This window comes from Pleurodeles waltl, chromosome 9 (genome assembly GCF_031143425.1).
Source record: "Pleurodeles waltl isolate 20211129_DDA chromosome 9, aPleWal1.hap1.20221129, whole genome shotgun sequence".
NCBI classification, from domain to species: domain Eukaryota; kingdom Metazoa; phylum Chordata; class Amphibia; order Caudata; family Salamandridae; genus Pleurodeles; species Pleurodeles waltl.
This window is the reverse complement of record NC_090448.1, coordinates 859928430-859945677: the sequence shown is the minus strand read 5'-3', so window position 1 is coordinate 859945677 and position 17248 is coordinate 859928430.

Genomic DNA, 17248 nt, shown 5'->3' with positions numbered 1-17248 from the left:
TGGTTCCAGGACCATCATTGTCAGAGGTGGGTTGTTAAGACTCAGGAACCTGGACTGGGCGCATGAGATGTTTGTAACTGGCCTTGGTGCACAGGCTTCAGGGTGATATGCTTCCTGTGATGTTGATGCAACAGGGCTGGAAGGATTTGATGTGGTCAGGCTGAGGCTCTCAGGAGTTGTCTAACCAGGTTGCCTGGATGGGCCAGCACAGTGCTCAACGTTCACTGCTCCAGGAGTGTTCTCCTCGTTGAGGGCTTCCTCAATGGAGGTGGTGGCAATCTTTTCAATGGTCTCTGTGGTTGCAGTTGCAGCTCGACCTGTTGATGTGAGAGATACAAAGTTAAAACTTGTATTTTGACATCTACCTCCTCCTCCTACATTTGCCAGTGACATTGGTCTAGGTCCATAGTCACAATGGATTTGGTGGTTTACCTATTGTAACAAGTACACATCTTAAGAATGCCAGTCCCATTTGAGTGCAGTAAGGTCAGACTGTCAGCAAGTTTTTTGCTGTTGGAGGGATAGCTGTGGACTATTTTGCGAGCAGTGCAGGCAGAACAGTGGGTGGGCAGATTGTACCTTGTGTTATCTTGACATTAGTTTTGAGTCATGCAGCCAGTGATGGGACACAGCCTGTGATGTGTTAGTGGTCAACATATAGTCATGGCATTGTGGATGTGACCGCTGCCAAAGCCAATCAAATTACACATCTTGTGGCCTTAGATCTGTCTCAGATGTTCTTTCACAAAATTTTGTGGTGTCTTTCCTGAGCACACAATTTCCATCTTGGCATAGTTGCTGGAGATGGATTAGGTATGTGTTGGCACATCAGAGGGTGTATCCATATCATGTATCCTTGTCCCTCCTAGGTGTGTCAAGTTCATAAATGAGTTTGTAGACAGTGGGACATTATCATACATAGAGTAACCTGGTATTTGCGGTTGCATGGGCTTGGGCTCCTGGGCTTTAAAGTGAAGTTGCACATTTCCCAGTTTACATTATCACCCCTTTAAGGATGGCTTTCTTCCAATGAAAGTGTACCAACAGGGATATTTGACCTTGTGCAGAGTGGGCTGGGCCATTGGATGAAGGAGAGAGATCTTCCTGGCATTAACAGTGCTGTATGTTCCTGTACTACAGGCAGTTCCTTTATATATCTTCCCCAGGTGTTTGCACATCATGTGTGAATTTCAGATATCACAGTAATTTTTGCAGGTGTATGCTGTACCATTGCTTCTTGTGAGAGTAAGGGATCCTCCTACGAGACCGAGCCATTTTCCTGCCAGTACTGCACTCAAACTCTATATAGTTGTCCTCCCCTCAGTTGAGTATATTCCAATGAGTGAGCGGAGGGAGAAGGTTGTATTGTGTGAGTTGTCCAGTGTGTTGGCTGAGATGGGTAACACTAGTATTGCCCCATGGCCTTAGAATCCCTGCCAGTGCCTGTCCTGCACTCACACAGTCCAGTTGTCCCCCTCCAAGGTGAGTACAGTTCACAAGGGATTTTTACAACAAGGTTAATTTGGGTGTGGTTTTTCTTATGGTAAAACAGTGCCTGCTGGGAGTTTTGGTACTGTCAGTCCCTGTACTAACCACACCATACTCAGATGCTGTGCCCATAGGTGAGTAGTTAACTGCACATGTGAGATGCCATACAGGGGTGTTTGTACAACTGGACACAGGGGTGGTGAATGGAGTGACATTGTAGGTGGCATAAGGTGATCAGTGAGCATACATGACAATACATTTTTGTGACATTTTAATTGTTGTGACTTACCCGACTCCACTCCCCCAGGTATTTCTGTCAGGTTCTCAGGATCCAGGATTGCGAAAACCTTCTGTTCCCATAATGGGAGCTGTAGGGAAGAAGGTGGGGGACCACCGCCAGTCTTCAGGATGGCTAGCTGGGTCCTGAATGCCATGGAATGTACCTTGCCCCTGAGTTTGTTCCACCTCTTCCTGATGTTGTCCCTTGTGCATGGGGTGGTGCCTACAGCATTCACTGTGTCAACTATCTTCTGCCATATTTCTATTTTCCTAGTGATAGTAGTCTGCTGGACTTGGGCTCCAAATAATTGTGGTTCTACTCTAATGATTTCATCCATCATGAATCTTAACTTGTCATCAGTGAAACTGGGATTTTTCTTTTGTGACATGGTGAAGGGTGCGGTGTGCCAAACAGGTGATAGTGAGTGATTACAGTAGTGATGGTCAAATAAGGGTGATATGTGATATGTGAATGTGTGAGTTGATGGGTGTCTAATCTAATCTAGGGTATTTTCTGATGGAAAATCTTGCTCTGTCCTCTGTATTTTGTGTGGGAGTAGCAAAGGATTGTGGTTTGTGAAGGGGTGTGTTTTATAGTTTTGTTTGTGGGTGAGAGTATGTGTGTCAGCTGTGTGGATTTTGAATCCATCTAATGTGGTGTTGTGTTTTACTGTGGTGACCACTGACCGCCATGGTTCAGACCGCCATTGAAATACCCCCATTGGAGAATTGTCATTGTTGTTTTCGACTTGTAAAACGTTTGGTGGTAGGTTGACGGGCTGGCAGTGCCGGTGGTTGGACCTCCTATTTCCCCACTCGTCAGAGTCCTGGTGATCTTGTTTTTATGGCTGTGTTTTGGCAGTCCTGGTTGTGCAACTCGTAATATGGCGGTCTGTATGACTACCAACTTTGATGTCTTTTGGCAGCCGCCAACCATGCCAGTCTGCCAGTCTGTCCGCCAAAGTCGTAATGAGGCGCTTACGTTTTTTTTGTGAGTATAATTACTGGGTCAGTGGTACGCTCCATACGGATCACTTCACAATTCACAAAATCATATCAAAAGATTGCTCTTCAACAATATTCCACAGTGAGAACATCCCTTACTAAGTCTTCCTCGCCTATTTTAGATGCTGTTTGAGTTTAATAAGATCCTTGATTCTCTGCATATGGCCCATATTTAAAGCACATTTCTTACTGAATTCAATAAAGATGCTACTTTTGACTTACCGGAGTAATTGTCTCAAATGCTTACATTACAACCTTAATGCTGACATCACAACCTTACTTCTATTGTTTTTTCAGACATTCAGTGGTCAAGCTTAAAACAAGCTGCCATGGAGGCAGCCTTATACAGTTCTTGAAATATGAAATCTTGATCAGGGAAAGGTTAATAGATGTTATGAGATCAGAAAAGTAACCATTTTGGATTTCACAATAGCAGGATTATTCACCACCTTTTAAAAAATCTTAGTCGTGCTCATGATGTTGGGCCTCATTATGAGTTTGGTGGACAGGAAAGCCCGTCTGCCAAATTCCCGAAAGGGTGGCCGCTGGTGTAGTGGTGACCACCCCACCGGACCTATTAGGAGTTTCCTGCCAGGCCAGCGGGCGGAAACCTTGGTTTCCGCCCACCGGCCTAGCGTGAAACAGGCTACAGTATTATCTCTGGCTCATAATAGAGTGAACATTGTGATGGTGCTGGGCAGGGGGACGCAAAGTGCATGGGCAATGCAGGGGTGGCCTGTGGCCTCCTGCACCTGTTCTCTAGCAGCCTTTTCATGGTGGTGATACTACTATGAAAAGGCTGTAAGAGAACGAGGTTGTACTACGCAGGGCAGCGCTGCCCTAGCAGAATACGATCTCGATCACGAGATTACGATCTCCACCACTGCCAGGCCATTGGGATCACCGATCCTGGTGCTGCTGGTGGAATCCTACCGGTCTGACCACCAGGGTATTAATATGGCAGCGGAGGTCCTGACCACCACCGTGGGGCTGGCGGTCTAAGGACTGCCAACCTCGTAATGAGGCCCTTTGTCTTTTGAACCTGTTGGTTATCATGTTCCTGATCCATCATTAGGACCAGCATGCTGCATTGTCATTCAAAATCTGAATAATTGTGGGAAATGTTTTTATTCATTACATATAACTAACTCCAATTCATTACATAGCATTGTTGCTTATATATTCACAAATGCATAATACAGTAAATGTGAAGTAGCAACTTTTCAAGTGACTAAGATTATGGCCATCACCAAAATTCAACAGGGTAGACACATTTGTCAGACTTTATTATCCCCAGACTGGGTTTAGGTATAACCCACTGGGAGTCTAAAGAACAGATGTCTCGCTGACAAAACTGTGTTTTGAAGTCTCTGGACCAAACAACTAAATTACTCGGATGCCTTGACAACACCTCAGAGAATGGGGAACCTTTTCTAAATCTCATTTTAAATGACAAGGAAAACAGGTGCAAAAAAATGTTCCATTCAGGTTCATATTACTGGATACGTTCTTATGGCCAGCCTAAAGTATATATATAATCTAGAGTATACAAACTATTTTCTAAGGCCAGGCTAGATACTAAGCTTCTGCTAGGTTGACTACAGAGTCCCCCTCAACAGATATATGAATCGGAAATATTGTAAAAATGTTGAATACGTACAAATGAAATGTAATAAACTTGTAAAACATATCAAACAATGTTGTAAAAATGATGAAATTTGTAAAGTATAAATTAAGTTATAGTATAAAATACATACAATTATTTATTTTATACCATTAAAACATATGTTATAATAATGTCAAAAATATGTATAAAAAATGAAGAAATGTTAACAAATTGTTAAACAAAGAAGAATATGAGTTGTGAAAATAGTGACAACATGATTATTTGCTTAACTTTATATATTTTTTATTTTTTGTATGTGTGATGAAAAATGTAAGATATAGAATAAATGAAAACTGAGAACGTAAAAATAGAAAAATGTCTGACATGGCTTTATCATACAAATTTTTTTTATCAATAATATTATTGGTTACAAATGTGCAGCTATGTGTTTTACATTTCACATCACCAACAATAATGATGAAGTAACACCAAATATTTCTACTACAGATAAATAAAAGTAAAATAGATTTTTTTTTAACACAATTATAAAATGGAATTATCACACTCCAATGTAAATCGTTTTTAAAACTTTGTTAGACACCAAAGTGATGCTATTAACTATTCCCACTCCAATCTAAACTAATTATGAGAAAGGCACTAGATATTAAAGGGGACACAAGCATATTTCTTTGTAATATACTTTATTAAAATAGTTTATGTTTTAATATTTTATAATGTTTATTTTTTCCTATCAAACACAGTTAATACCATTGATAGATTTCTTAATTAACATAACCAAAAATAAAAATAAAATATTAATATAATAAAATAAATTTTACATTTTTAAATATGTATGTGCGTATCTTTAAAATCATTTATTTAAAATTTAAATTTCAAACATTATTTTTTTATAAATGTCCCCATCCTTGTCCCCTAATAACCTCATATCATGCGACTAAAAAAATCAACTATTAATTGTATACATTATTACAACTAATAATACAAATTTCATCAACTTCCTAAGAGCAAAGTATTTTACTAAAAACACAAATACAAAATTAATAAACACATACAATCAAACACACTACAATTCATCAGATTCTAATTAACACAAACAATATTACATACAATAATATTTTCTACATCTATTTTGTTTACAGTAATATTTAAAAAAAACTAAATACAATGGGCTTGATTTAGAGTTTGACGGAGTGGTTACTCCATCACCAAAGTGACAGATATCCCATCCGCGATATTACAAGTTCCTTAGGCCATAATGGAATTGTAAAACGGCAGACAGGATATCCATTACATTTGTGACAGAGTAACCTCCCTCCACTAAGCTTTAAATCAGGTCCAATATTTGTACCTTCGATATTCCTGTCCACAATATTTTTTATGTTCCATTATTCTTGACACTATATTTTTAGATCACAATATTTTTGCCCAATGTTTTGTCCAAACACTGCATTTTGATGCATTCATAGGTTTAATAGCTTTAGTAAATCTTGGAATGTGCCAAAATGAGTTGATGGATGCATAAGAACACTCATGCACCAACATTGCAATGCTGTTCCAAAGAAAGATAATGCAAGGCAGCGGTGTGTGCTGCCTTGCGTTACTTTATGTTTACTAAAGTATGCAAAGCCATGCAAAGTGGCTTTGAATGGTTATGTCAATACCAAAAATGATCTTGCGTTGAGGTTGCACCACAAAAGAGACGTAACCTGAGACAGAAATCTTAGTAAATCTGTACCCTAGTGTATAGTTCTTGGCCAGAGGTGGCATTGTTGGAGGAAGAGAGAAGTGGAGAGATCTGCTAGGAAGTATGTTGTTGCTATCATCTCATATCTGAAAGTCATTGATGTAGCAAAGGGCCATAGTGTATAGATATTTAGGACCAGCAGTCATGGACTAGATTAAAGTCCTCCAATTGACCTGCCGTACATGGCTTAAAACCGGACTTCTTTTGAGGAGACACTGTAACCACCAAAAACGCAATTGTAATCAACGAGCTAGGAAGAAAAACCATTGGCGTCGAAGGCACGGAAAAAAGGAAAACTGACGTCAGCACGCCGACGAGGACCTCTTATTGGCACGGTGACGTCAGACGGAGTCACGTGGAGCCGTGCCATTATGGCGTCCTCGTTGACGTGGACAGCTAGGAGGAAGACTTTCCGTCGGATGCTGGCGCAAGGACGAATTCATAAGGTGAGGAATCCACAGGTAGCAAGTGTATCCACCAGAAAAAGCGTTACCGAAGGTAAGTAACTTGTTCTTCTCTTCAGTTATTCCATGAATGTTCATTCAGTGATGGCTGGTTTATTGGCTGCACAGTACTGGTGCTGGTCATTCCTCGTAGCATATATGCCTTAATTGAATGTATCAGGTGTAAGTTATAGTTTGCTGCTGACTGTTGAGTGCTGTGGTATTAATATTACTGTGGGCCAAAAATGCTATGTATGAACATACATTACTCTGTAATACTTCGGTGAAGCATATGTCTGCTCTCCTTAACTGACCTGCTTATCAAAATTAGTTTTCTGGTTGGGTTGTTTCCAATCTGTAGATATAAATGAATGATAGAGCTTGAGAGTGAAATTATCTTTCCTGGTCATGGTGCTGGGATATATAGAGGTGTAGTTGCCTTGGAAATAGCCATGCTTTCTACTGTCTTATGAAGTGTATGCTTTGCATTCTGGCTAGTAGTGTACTCCAGAGTTTGGTAGCTCAGTCTGAGAAAGCAGTGCGTCCTATGGATTTCTTAAGGGAAGGTGGTATGATAAGTGATACAAGCCTGAAGCGCAATGTCCTGATTTGTTTAAATTGCTTACATTTAGATTGTAGTTATAGTTGTCCTTTTCCTTGGAGGCTCTGTGAACAGTGGAAAGTGTCCTGAACATTGCCTTTCTTTCTATAGGTAGCGAGGGGAGTGGTTGCAAGATTGGACTCATGTGTTCTCTTCAGTGAAGGCAGAGTTAAAATCTTGCAATAGCATTTTGGATGAGTTGTATTAATCAGTATACACAAATATTTACATCAAGTACACAAGTCCATACACTGTCCCTTGTAAATGTCCGTGGACCAGTGGTCCCAAAAAGCATCAGCGAAGCCCACACATGACACCTGCCTCAAAATGGAGAGAACACGGCAGGGGAATCAGGTCGAAAAAAAATAGGCACCTCAGGGGGCAGGGGAGGGGTGCACCTCAGCCGGATGATGGTACGACACCACTGCTCCTCGAGAGGGCTCCATGCCCATTGCTTGGCCCTGAGAAGTACAAAACCACAGTCTCTCAAGTCTCTCAAGTGGGTGGTTTGCCCACTGCTTGGTCCTGGGGAGTGCAAAGCCATGGTCTCTCAAGTGGGTGGGTTGCCCACTGCTTCGTCCTGGGGAGTGCAAAGCCACAGTCTCTCAAGTGGGTGGTTTGCCCACTGCTTGGTCCTGGGGAGTGCAAAGCCACAGTCTCTCAAGTGGGTGGGTTGCCCACTGCTTGGTCCTGGGTAGTGCAAAGCCACAGTCTCTCAAGTGGGTGGGTTGCCCACATGCTCTGGAGGGGGCTTTGTGCTCAGGTTGCTTCATCCTGCCAAGGATTGGGTGAGTGGATGCATTTCTCCACTGGTTCTGGAGGTGGCTTTATGCCCAGTCTGCTTCATCCTGCCAAGGATTGGGTGAGTGGATGCATTTCTCCACTGGTTCTGGAGGTGGCTTTGTGCCCAGTCTTCTTATTCGTGCCAAGGATTGGGTGAGTGGATGCATTTCTCTACTGGTTCTGGAGGGGGCTTTGTGCCCAGTGATGCTGCACCTGGGGTGTGGCAGTTGACATCCTCTCACCTGGGTGTCTTAGCCATGTGATGTGCCTGGAACAGGTAGCATGATACTCCATGGAGGCAGAGCCACACTCCATCCTGTGGTGACTTAGGCTGGCAATTGGTGGTTCGTGTCAGTGCTGGAGGTGGTGCCTCAAGTGGCGTGTCCAGGACGTCACCTGCAGACTTGGACGGCTTCCCACTGGGGATGGTGCTGACGTTCGACAGAGTGGTATTGGCTGTGCACGTGGCGGTGCTGATGGTGGTGCAGGTGGCGTTGGCTGCGGCAGAGATGCTGCCAGTGCTGGCCGTGGTGCAAGTGTCTGTTGTGGTGGAGAGAGAAACCATACCATCTCCTGCAGCCTTGGATGGCTGATCCTAGGGGAAGATGCTGCAGCCTGACGTTGTGGCAGCGGCAGTGCAGGTGGCGGTGCAGGTGGCGGTAGGAACAACGGTGGTGACTGTGGTGCAGGTCGCTGCCATCCCTGATGATATGGTGGTCACCAGCCCCTCACCAGGAGGCATCGTGCCCTGAGGTGACTTGCCCTTTGGCTTGTGGCCCTCCCCCACCTTGGCAGTTGCTGTAGGGACCTTGGCACTGTCCTCTCTGTGCTTAGGCAACGCCTTGCTGGGTGGGTGGTGTGACTTCCCCCTGCTGGAAGCCGGCCCCTTTTTAACCTTTGCAGGAGGCGGAATAGGGTGGTCCTTCATATCTGTAGGTGGCACACTGGCAGCTCTGACGGGTGCCCCCTTCGACCGTACCGGACTTGCAGGGACCACAGTGGATGCAGATTTGGTGTCTGAGGTGCTGTGCTGGGATCTAGACATCCGGGCCCTAGGGGAAGGATGGGGAGGAGTTGTAGGGAAGGGGTTAATGTTAGCTAGGAAAAGTTTTTTAGACACCCTGGGACGGGAAGATGGAGGGTGTGTGAGAGTGGAGGAAGAGGTAGTGGTTGTAGGAGGTGTATGTCTGATGAGTTTGGGTGAAGGTGCATGGGCTGGAGGCAGTTGTGAGGTGGATGGCTGTTGAGTGGGTGTGTGCGTGCGCTTGTGTACTTTGGGAGGAGGGCTCACAAACACACTGGGAGAGGACACAGGGGACGTGTGAATGGTAGTGGGGGTGGTGAATGCACGTGAGCGGTGTGTTGTGATGGGTGTGCTGGTGATGGAGGCAGTGGCTGATGATGTAGTGCCTGCAGGTGTGAGTGGAGACGAGACTGGGAGGGAGGTGGAGGACGTGGAGGGGGGGGACACAGTGGAGGAAGTAGATGTTGGTATGTGTGCATGGTATGGTGCTTGTGTGAGTGCCTATGGGATGTGTGGTGCTTATGTTTTCCTGAGCCACTTTTGTCTGTTGATGTGTGTACATGCTGGTCTGATGGTGTGCTTGGGATAGGCTGAGGTACAGGGGATTGGGGTTGGGTAGTGGAAGTTGGAGGGGGGAGGCTGGACACAGGGACAATGGCTGCCATCAGTGCTGAGGCCAGAGCCTGAAATACTCTCTGTTGGGCCACCACGCCAGAATGAATGCCCTCCAAGTATGCATTTGTTTGTTGCAAATGCCTCTTGACACCCTGGATGGCATTCAGAATGGTTGACTGCTCAACAGTGAGGGATCTTAGGAGGTCAATAGCCTCCTCACTGAGGGCAGCAGGGGTGACTGGGGCAGGGCCTGAGGTGCCTGGGGCGAAGGAGATGCCCACCTTCCTGGGTGAGCGGGCACGGGAAACTCGCTGAGGGGCTGCTGGGAGGGTGATGCTGGTGGGGGGGGTGGCGGCTGCACCTGTTGTTGGAGTGGGCACAGAGGTGTCCGCCACCCCCAGGGAGCTTCCATCAGAGAAGGAGTCGCTGTCGCTGGTATCCTCTCCTGTCCCCGTCGTGGAGCTCCCCTCGCCCTCCGTCCCACTGGTGCCTTCACCCTCCGTGGATTCACCCTCCTGGGCCATGTGGGATGCAGCTCCCTCCATCACCAGTGCCTCTGCCCCTCCGCCAGATGATGCTAATGCACACAAGGACAGGGTGACAAAACAAGAAGGGGGAAAAGACAGGGAACACACATGGTCAATGCCAGCAACACCACTACCGTTGGCGGACACAGCACACAGGGAGTAGCCCTGTGTATTAGGCCATGCACTACCAGTTAGTAGCAAAGTCATAAGCCCATGGGGTACAATGCCTAACGCCATTAGCTGCACACCTGAGACCCACAGCAGCCTGCCCAGTAGTAGATGCCCACTAACACTATTGGGGTTGGAGTGCTTCAGAGCCTGCCCAAAAAGGGACCTACACTGCCATGTTCGCCCTGGCCTAGGGGCACCCACAGCCCACATCCCCCACCCAGATACTTCCTAAACCGCACAAAGTCTTCTTTATTACACTGTACTCACCACCTGGTGGCTGCTGTGATGCCCTCAAGCACCCATTCAACTCCGGATAGGCCACAGCCAGGATGTGGAACATCAGGGGGGTCATGGTGAGACGGGCACCCCTTCCATGTTGGGAGGCCAGCCCCAACTGGGTCTGCGCCGTCTTCTTGCTCCAGCAGCGCAGGTCCTCCCATCTCTTGCAGCAGTGGGTGCTCTGTCTATGATAGACCCCAGGGTCTGCACTTCCTTGGCGATGGCATGCGGAATACACTTCTTCTGGTGGGCGCTGACCTAGAGGAAAGGTACAGGAGGAAAGGAAATTACTCACACGTCCGAACCGTCAGACTCATTGCCCACCAAGTCCCAACCATGCCCTATCGCACATACACTGACCATCCTCACATGCAGCCCTCAGCCCCCCCAACATGCATCTTCCATCCACACCACTCCAAACAGGCATTGCCCATGCATCATGCTCACAGTGTACTCACATGTTTGTCTGGAGGACCACAGAGTAGCGTGTACTGGGGGAGGACCCCATCCGCCAGTTTGTCCAACTCCTCCGCGGTGAAGGCAGGGGCCCTTTCCCAGACACTCGAGCCATCGTCGCTTCCAGACTGAGGTCACAGCAGCACTTGCATTGTAGGTCGTCTCCTGTTGAAGGTCAGGTATCAAGTGAGTGAACAGATAGAAAATGGCGGTCACGTCTGTGGCGGTGCATACCGTCACCACCTGCGTGCATGGCCATTAGCTCCTGGAACCCATAGGGCCCAATGATGACCAATGCTGACTTACGCGGCAGTCTTCAACCGCATACCGCGATGCAGCACAGTGCAGTTACCTCATTTCCCCTTGTCCCTCCTCACAAGTCAGTCAGCCGCCATTTCAGGGGGACACATGCCATGGCACATAACTGCGTCACAGCAGATTTTGGCACATATACGGACTAACTACGTCACACACGGATTACCTAACATTACTGCAGGCACACTTGTACAACCTATGTGGTAAATGACCCTCTGCTCACCGTTCTCCTCCATAGGCCACAACCGCTGGGGCAGATGATGAGATGGCGGCATCCTCCGGTGTACAGACCTCTGGTGGACCTGTCGACAATGAAGATAGACACATCATAATCACCTACAGACTTGATTGTGCCACAATCCAAGACCTGTGTGCCCAATTGGAGCCAGACCTGATCATCCATCCGCCATCCCAGAGGAATAACCCCTCTAGTGCAGGTCCTGTCAATGCTCCATTTCCTGGCAAGTGGCTTCTTACAAACAACAGTGTCCATGGCATCAGGGATGTCTCAGCCAATGTTTTCTAATGTGTTGACCAGAGTGTTGTCTGCCCTGCTGAAACACATGTGCAGCTACATCGTGTTTCCCCAGGTGGAAGATTTGCCCACTGTGAAGGCTGACTTTTATGTCCTGGGACATATCCGCAACATCATTGGTGCCATTGATGGTACACATGTGGCATTTGCCCCCCGCAGAAATGAACAAGTGCACGGAAATAGAAAAAGCTACCATTCGATGAATGTGCAGATGGTGTGTTTGGCGGACCAGTATATCTCTCATGTGAATGCCAAGTATCCTAGCTCTGTGCAAGACGCCTACATTTTGAGGAACAGCAGAATCCCTTATGTGATGGGCCAACTCCAGAGGCACTGGGTGTGGCTAATAGGTAAGGCCAAGTTCCCCACACAGTATGAGTAGGTGTCTGGGTATGGGGTTGTCCCTAGGGGTTGAGGTGTGTGTCTAACAGGTATCCCTTGACATTTGCAGGTGACTCTGGTTACCCCAACCTCTCATGGCTACTGACCCCAGTGAGGAATGCCAGCACAAGGGCAGAGGACTGCTACATCGAGGCACATGGGCGAACTAGGGGTATTATTGAGAGGACGTCTGACTCCTGAAGGCCAGATTCCGGTGCCTCCATCTATCAGGTGGCTCCCTATACTACTCACAAGAAGGTGTGCCAGATAATCGTGGCATGCTGCATGTTGCACAACCTTGCATTGCGATGCCAGGTGCCTTTTCTGCAGGAAAATGAGCCTGGTGATGGTCTTATGGCAGCGGTGGAGCCTGTGGACAGTGAGGAAGATATTGACAATTGAACGAACATCATCATGCAGTACTTCCAGTGACACACAGGTAAGAGACTGTGGCGGTCATTCTGACCGCGGCGGTCGGCGGTCGCCGCCCGCCAAGCGGTTCCCGCCGAAAGACCGCGGCGCCCATTCCGGCTTTCCCGCTGGGCCGGCGGGCGACCGCCAGAAGACCGCCGGCCGGCCCAGCGGGAAAGCCCCTTCAACAATGAAGCCGGCTCGGAATGGAGCCGGCGCAGTTGCAGGGGTGCGACGGGTGCAGTGGCACCCGTCGCGATTTTCACTGTCTGCAAAGCAGACAGTGAAAATCTTTGTGGGGCCCTGTTAGGGGGCCCCACGGCACCCGTTCCCGCCATCCTGGTTCTGGCGGTGGACACCGCCAGAAACAGGCTGGCGGGAAGGCGGTCGGAATCCCCATGGCGGTGCTGCAAGCAGTGCCGCCATGGCAGATTCCCTGGCCCAGCGGGAAACCGGCGGGAAACCGCCGGCTCACCTTTTCTGACCGCGGCTTTACCGCTGCGGTCAGAATCACCCAGGAAGCACCGCCAGCCTGTTGGCGGTGCTTCCGCCGCCCTCTGCCATAGCGGTCATGGACCGCCAGGGTCAGAATGACCCCCTGTAACTCCTCCTCACATTTCAGAATACTGTAGGACATTGTACAAGTAATCCTCTTAAACTCTGTCTATGGACACTGACTGTTCACTTTGGATTTCCATTTTTCAGATCTGGGTACCCCATTCTGCCTTCTGCTATATGTACTGCTGCCCAACAACTGTCATACATTGGTATGATTAAATGAACATTTACATTGCTATTTGTTGCTAATGTTGTCATTATACATTTGTGAAAGATCAGACTGACTCCAGATTGGTTTGTGCTTAAAGGGTGTTTATTTAGGGGCTAATAGTATTAGGGATGGGCAAGGGGCTTGGGTGATGGTGGAAGAAGGTCCATAGTAGAGTCCAGTCGCTTGGTATCACAGGTGCATTGTCAAATGGGGCATAGGAAGGGGAGTAATGGCAGTTCAATTTGGACAGGATGACATAGTGGGACAGAAGGGCGACAATCAGGAGAGTCCTGTTTCCTGGGGGGGACTTGGCAATGTTCTCTGTCTTCTGCCTGGATCGCTGGGACCGTTTGCGGGATGGTTCTCCTTCTGCACGGGTTAGGGTGCTGGTGGCCTGTTGGTCCTGTGGCGGGGCCTCCTGTCCACTAGCGCCGGCAGAGGTGGGCGGCTGTTCCTCGATTTGGCTAGTGTCAGCGGCCCTTTGTTGTGCCACTGCCTCCCTCATGGTCTTGCCTATGTCAGCCAGCACCCCTGCTATGGTGACCAGGACGGTGTATATGTTGGTGAAGTCCTCCCTGATCCCCATGTATTGTCCCTCCTGCAGGCGCTGGGTCTCCTGAAACTTGGCCAGTACCGTGCCCATGGTCTCCTGGGAATTGTGGTATGCTTCCATGATGTTGGTCAGTGCCTCGTGCCAGCTTCCCTGTTGTCCTGTGCCTCTGTCCCCTGAACCGTGTGCCCACTGCCACTGACCCCAGGTCCCTGATCGTCCTGTGTTTGTGGGGTTGCCTGGGGTCCCTGTAGTGGTGGACACACTGCTGATTGACGTGTCCTTGGGACAGTGGCATGGGCCCACTGGGTGGGTGCTGTGCTGGTGTTTCCTGAGGGGGGAGGTTCTGTGGTGGTTTGGGACTGTGGCAGGGTAACCGACTGTCCAGAGGTCCCAGATATGCCAGGCTGGTCATCATGATCAAGGCGTGCAGAGCTGCTGTCATCACTGTGGGCCTCTTCTGTGCGGGACTAGGTATGGCTGGCACCTCCTGTCCGGAGACATTGAGTAGGGGTCGTGTTGGGACGTAAATGCATTGTTATCGTGTCTGTGTGTGCCATCTTGTTGAATGGGTGTGTTTCCCTGTATTATTGTGCTTGAACTATCGCCTTGGCCCTTGTGTGAGTGGTGATTTTGTGGCCTTGGTGAGTCTCTCTATTGGGCATGCTTTGGTGATCGGTGTCCATGCATATGTGTGATGGGTGTCCATGCATTGTTGTTGCATGCAGGGCTTGCTTGTGGGAGTTGTGGGTTGTGATGGTGGGGGTGTGTGGGTGGTGGTGGAGTCATGGGAGTGAGGGTGAAGGTGGGAGTATGTGATGGCATGCAGGTACAGTGGGGGGAGATAGTAGTAAAGATTTGCCTTACCAGAGTCCAGTCCTCCTGCTACTCCTGCGAGGCCCTCAGGATGCATGATTGCCAAGACTTGCTCCTCCCATGTTGTTAGTTGTGGGGGAGGAGTTGGGGGTCCACCGCCAGTCCTCTGTACGGCCACCTGGTGTCTTGATACCATGGAACGTACCTTCCCCCGTAGGTCGTTCCACCTCTTCCTGGTGTCATCCCTGGTACTTGGATGCTGACCCACTGCATTGACCCTGTCCACAATTCTCCGCCATTGCTCCATCTTCCTGGCAATGAAGGTCTGCTGCACCTGTGATCCGAATAGCAGTGGCTCTACCCAGATGATTTCCTCCACCATGACCCTGAGCTCCTCCTCAGAAAACCTGGGGTGTCTTTGAAGTGCCATGATGTGGTGTGAGTGATGTGTGAGGTGATGTGATGTGTAGGGTGATGTGTTGGAATGCGTGGTGTGAGGTGCGTGGCTGGTATATGTCTGATGGTGTTCTGTGCCTCTGGATGATGGTGTGGTCTTTGCTTTTCTCTCTCTCTCTGCTTCTTCAAAATTGTTGCACATAAGGGGTTGTGGGTAATGTGGGTGTGTGTTTTATAGTGTTGTGAGTGTGTGGGTGTTGTGTGTGTATGTGTGTCAGGTGTTTGTATTTTGTATTGTCCAATGTGGTTGTGTTTTGTAAGTGTGTGTGTATTTTGAGTGCGGCGGTGTGTACCGCCAATGGTTTACCGCGGTTGAAAGACCGCCGCATTTATTCGTGGGTCATGATACTGTGGGCGTATTCCTGTTGGCGTGACGGTGTGGGTTTTGCTATCACCAGTTTATCACTGACCTTTGGTGTGGCGGACTTGTGTGTGTGTCTGTATAATGACGGATTTCTCAGTGTGGGTCATAATACCCGTAGCGAATTTCCACCAGGGTCATGGTATGTTGGCAGCTGTCTGCACGGGCGGTAAGCGGGAATTACCACCAGGGTTGTAATGAGGGCCTTAATCTCCTTGAACCAAATATTGTAGAAACCATAATCCGTGCATCTGAGGATGAAAGCATTTGTAGCATAATTGACCTCTCTAGACATCCCTGTAGAACATCAACTAACATTTTCTGATTTTTGTATGTTGCATTTTAACATCCCTGCAGTATATAGCTGGTTTTGACATGTATTGATAACTTTGAAATTCTGTTTTATCGTTGTCTAATTTATGGTCATAACAAATAAATTGCTATTATGAGGTCCTATGTAATTAATGTACTAACGGCCAGATGTACGACTGTCAGTGTTTGCAACTCACAATTTGAGATTTTTAGCAACTTGCACATTGCAAGTCGCAAACACTGATGTCCTAGACACTGTTTGCGATTCCCAAATGGGTTGCAAGGGACCTGCCTCATTAATATTCATGAGGCAGGTCACAATTTGCAACCCTTTGGGAATGGCCTGCACTCACAGGGATGGTGGCCTGCTGGGGTCAACAGACCACCATGTCTGTGACTGATTTTTAAATAAATCAGTTTTTCTTTAAATGCATCCTGTTTTCCTTAACCCCTTCTGTGCCGCGGACGTAGTGGTTATGTCCCGCGGCACAGTGCTGCTGTGCCGAGGACGTAACCACTACGTCCTCGGCACACAGCCCAGAGGGAGCGCTCTCGCTCCCTCTGTGTGCTTCCCCCCACCCCCCAAAGTCAGGGATGGAAGGGGAAGCCCTTCCCCTTCCACCCCGACCCCCTCACCCCCCCCATAATGACGTCAGCGCGCGATCGCGCGCTGACTTCATTATGGGGTTCTCGCCGCACAGGAAGCCATTTGCTTCCTGTGCGGCGAGCGGAGAAGAGGTGAGTTCCTCTTCCCGGTGGGTGGGGGGTTTGTGCTAAAGAGGCACCGGGGGAAAGGAAAGGCTTTTCCTTTCCCCCGGTGTCTCTTTGAGCACTCCTGCTGCCCGATCGCATTGCGATCGGGCAGCAGGAATGCCCACTAGACACCAGGGATTTCTTTTTTTTTGTTTACTTACCTGTTTCTTGTTGGCGGGGAGCGGCCCCTTGGGCAAGGGTCGCTCCCCTTTGGGGGGCAATTCGTTACGGCCATTTCTGCCCCCCTTGGGGGCAGATTGGCCTATTTTTTAGGCGGATCTGCCCCCAAGGGGGGCAGAAAACACTAGATCACCAGGGTGGTACATATTTATGTTCATTTTATGTGGGGGGGTGCCCCCTTGGGCAAGGGGCGCCCCCCCAAGGAGGCAGAGAACTGTTGGCCTTTTCTGCCCCCCTTGGGGGCAGATCGGCCTATTTTTTTTAGGTCCATCTGCCCCCAAGGGGGGCAGAAGCCACTTAGGCACCAGGGATTGTGTGTGTAGTGGATGGGGGGGCGCCCCCTTGGGCAAGGGTCGCTCCCCTTTGG